Source organism: Columba livia, chromosome 1, assembly GCF_036013475.1.
Source record: "Columba livia isolate bColLiv1 breed racing homer chromosome 1, bColLiv1.pat.W.v2, whole genome shotgun sequence".
Lineage (NCBI taxonomy): Eukaryota > Metazoa > Chordata > Aves > Columbiformes > Columbidae > Columba > Columba livia.
The window spans coordinates 101,383,888-101,388,390 of NC_088602.1; positions in this window are offsets into that span (position 1 = coordinate 101,383,888).

The window sequence follows — 4,503 nt, forward strand, 5'->3', positions numbered from 1 at the left end:
GTGTTTTGTCCAGAATTTTGGCTCCCCAGTACAGGAAAGACATTGACATACTGAAATGAGCCCTGAACAGGGCAACAAGGGTGGTCAGAGCACTCAATGTATGAGCAGATGTTGAGAGAGATAGGTTTGTTCAGTCCAGACAAATAAAGGCTCAAGGAGACCTTATTACTTCCTTACCAGAGGACACAAAAATGGTGGGGCTGGAGGTACATGGTGGTGGGACACGAAGCAACGGGGAAAACTTGGAACAGTAGATTCGTAGTAGGTACTAGGAAAACCTTTTTTTTTTTACCAGGAGGGCATCCAAACACAGTGGCACCAGGGCCTGGAGAGGCTGTGGGATTTCCATCCTTGTAGATGTCCAGGCCTCAAGTGCATACGGCCCTGAGCAACCTGATCTGACTAGACCTGATTTCGAGCAGTGGGTTGGGCTAAATGACCTCTGAAGGTCCCCTTCCAGACTAAACTATTATTTGAGTCTATGGCCTATGGATGTACTGGTATAATATAATGTGCAAAACAGAGTGCCAAAAGAAAAACAGAGAAGTCAGGGAGAAAAAAAAGAAAAAAAAAATATATATATATATATAATATTCAAAATACAAAATAGAGAAAAACAACAGAGAAAGGGTAAATGGTGATGCTGTGGTGATATCATTAAGGAAAAATACTTCTGTTAAGAAATGGGGTGTCATTTTAGAAGTTAACTACTGCAATGTTTACTTTCATAACCTTCTTAAGTATCTTCGAAAAATACTACACATTGCAAATGCTTTAAATTAGAATTATTCTATTTTAAATTATGTGTAGAATAATACATTGTGTTTAAAAATCTGTTGTTGCTTCGAAGTGTAGCACTTAGAATTCTGGAAATGACAAGATTTAGACAGATTTAATTCAGCTGTTTCTACATATGTACTGAATATTGTTAATGGCAGCATACTAATTTAACCATGTGAGCATGAGCTGTGTTTCCAGAAGATCTCTGCCTCTCCGAGGAGATGAAGCAGGCAGTGAACACTTCTTAGAAGCTTTACTATTTATTTATTGCATTTTACCTCCATACTGACTTTTTATTGAATACAACAGTATTAATTCTGTTGGGACACTTCTATGGTCTTTTAGACTTTAGCACATGGGTTTTCATAAACAGTAACGAACATCTCTGCCAGATTTGGAGATGGTATATTTTTTTTCTGTTTCCTAAGAGGGATTTCATGTACAGACCGATCAAGAATTGTCAAAACTGCTCAGTGATGGTATGAGAAATTTAGGTAATTTGCATCTGATATTTGGGAATATTTTAAAAGTTTGTAATATTTCACATGTTAAAAAAAAATCCTTGTAATTTATTTCTTTTGTCAACATGAGCTCCAACCTGAATCAAGGTAAGTCATTCAGACATTTAAAAAAATAATGATTTGTACAGTGGAAATGCACATTGTGTGAAATTACACTGACCCACCACTTATATGATCAGCAGAGGTCAAAACTTTGTAGTGACACAGAAGAGATCCCTGTCACTTGAACTAATAATTTCAGTAGCTGTTCCTTCCGTGGACTGACCCCCCAGGGAGGCAGGGCCAAGACGTTTCCAGTTGATTTCATATCCATTCACTAAAGGAAAGAAGATGGTCACAGCACTCCTCAAGTCAAAGACAAATTTCTGAGGCAATGGTGCTTTCTACTTTGTTATGAACTCTGCTATTTTGTTTCTTCCTTACTGTCTTTTCAGATTTTGCCTCTATTAATTTAATCTTTACTGCTACATTTTATGCAATCTCTAACTCCTTTACTGCTACATTTTATGCAATCTCTAACTCCTTTCCAGTCCTCCTTGCCCCCTTGAACCCTTCATGCCTAATGGTGCCTTAGGACCAAGTAGTCCCATCACTTGGGCTGTTTCTCCTGTGTTCCTTGAGCAGAACAATTCTGAGGTGGGGGGAACATCTCCATTCCCGCAGTGGGCTCTCCCAAGTACTTTCAGGCACAGTGGGTGGGCAGAAGGCAGAGGCTGGCACACGCCCAAGCATCCAATTGCTGATAGACCACTCATTTGGACACAGAAGCTGTAAATGGATGCAGCGCACTCACTACAGATGAAATCCTTGGAGAATTCAGGATGCAAACACATCTCTCTAGGGCATAGCAAACTGCAGTGCAGTGTGCTGGTTGTGGATGGGTTTGTGTTTTGGGGGTGGCTGCATGTCAACTTGCTGCTTCTCAGTAAGAAACCTGTTGAAGTTGTGGGGTTTGTGGGTGCATTTTTTTGTTTGGTTGTTTTTGGGGGTTTGTTTGTGGGTTGTTTGGTTGGTTGGTTTTGGTTGTTTTGGTTTTGGGGTTTTTTGTTGTTGTTGTTGGTTTTGGTTGGGTGTTTTTTTTAGACAGTGAAAACATGTATTTTTTTCAGACTACATGCTACTGAACTTTAGCTGGAACTTAAAATAAATCAACCTGAGGCAGATATCTTCCAGAGGCAACTCCAGCCCAAACAGCAAAGGTTTAATAAAGTAAAAACAAATTGAGTCTCGTACAGAAAGCTCTGGCTAAATTAACTATAGGCACCAGTGCTAGTTCTATATTTATTAACCCAAGTTTTCATACATTCTAGTAAACTGTTGACATTTTCTCCTTCTTTTTATGAAATATTATAACAGAACCATGATTCTGCATTTCATAGAGTTTTGACACAGTGTGTTTTGCTTGGCACACCATGCACTTTATCAATTTTTTAATCCCTTCTCATTTTTTAAATAATATTTGCTATATTTTCCAATAATTAACATTTTACAATTGGGAGGCAATGGAAACATGACTCAAACAAATTAATTGGCTTACATATTAATGTCCGGTATATATCCACTGAAGTAATATCAGCCATTAAAAAAAGAGTCCACAAAATGCCAAACCCAAACATCTAGTTTCCTTCCAAGTTCCAGCAGTAACAGGTCAAGGAAATTAATTTCTTCGTCAGGGTTAATGACAGACTGGCATTAGCTGATTCATAAACACTGACGGCCCCTAGAAAGACACCAAACTTGTGCTAACATCCCACAGTTTGTATATGCGCTCTGATACACCTACTACAGTATCAGGGCACTGAGCTTTGGTTGTTGTGGTTTTAACAGAGGTGGCACCTAAATATTTAACAAAGGAGAAATTGTTGCAATACATGTTAGCATTCTCTAATGTAATGCCACTGCAAAACCAGGACTAGACTTCATACACTAACTCCTATAAAAAGCTGTAAGAGCAAAGCTGTTAGTGCTCAAGGAGCTTGCAATGTAAATAGTATTTTTTCTTTCTGTTTTTTTGTCTTAAAGGACTACAGAGTGAAATAAAACATGGAAGAAAGTTGTGTAAACCCTTAGAATTTAATCCCATACCTTATGAAATTAATAAGAACATTGTCATAGTTAGAAGAAAGACAGAGATCTCAGAAAACTTAAGTTTTGGGGGAAAAAGAAACATAAAAACAACACAGAACTAAATAATATTAAAAAGGATATAACAACTAGCACTTCAGCACATTATTTTTTCTATTTCTTCACAAGATGATGACTTTTCTGGCTTGATTTCTCTCTTCCTATTTTATAGTTCTACCTCAAATGTAGCAGCATTTGCTGTCAAAGCTGTGAGTTCAATCTTTCTCCTTCTCTTTTTTAATAATCCTCAATGGACATTATACTCCATCTTCATGTCTGCGTGTGTTTCAATCTCATGAGGGAGAGCTGATTTAGACACTGAATTATACTAGTACCCATTTTTAATAACTAACCAAAACATATGCCCTTGACCGTATTGCTAATTAAGCAAAATAAACAGAAATGAAATTAAAACCGGGCAAAGTACTCATCTTTCCTCAAGATTTAATTTGGGATCAGAAACGCTGCTGATGGGAGAGGGAAGCAGGAATTGCAAGTACGTCCGCGAACGAACAATTAAATACTGAATTATTTTTTAAACCTTTCACTAACAACTGGTGATTTAAAGGTCACTTCAGAAAAGGAATCAAGGTCAGACACCGCTAAACCTGAATCCGAGGCAGCCTTCCCTTTCTCCCCGTTCCTCGCCGCAGGGGCGCGTTAACGCGGAGGTGGCAGAGGGGGCCGGTGGGGCCGGGGTTGCTCAGCCCCTGCTGTCCTCCACGCCTCGCTCCGCCCGGGACACCCTGCGCTTCCACGCGTGACGTCTGGCCACAGGCGCAGGGTTACGGCGCGCACGATCACGGAGCGGCTGGACCGACCGGTACCCCCTTCCACCCTCTCCGGCGGGGCCAGGGTCGGCGGGACGGGCCGGCAAGCAGGGAGAGCGGCTCCCGACGTCTCCGGCGGCGGTGGGAAAGTTCCCCAAACTTCGCCCCGGTGGGGCGGAGCGCAGCAGGCAGGGGCTGCCCCATCGCCCCCCTCCAGGCCCGCTCGCACACGGCTCGTTGGCTCCCACCCCTTCCCGATCAGGCCGGGCCCTCCCGCGGCCGCCACCTCCCCCGGCAGGGGCGGGCAG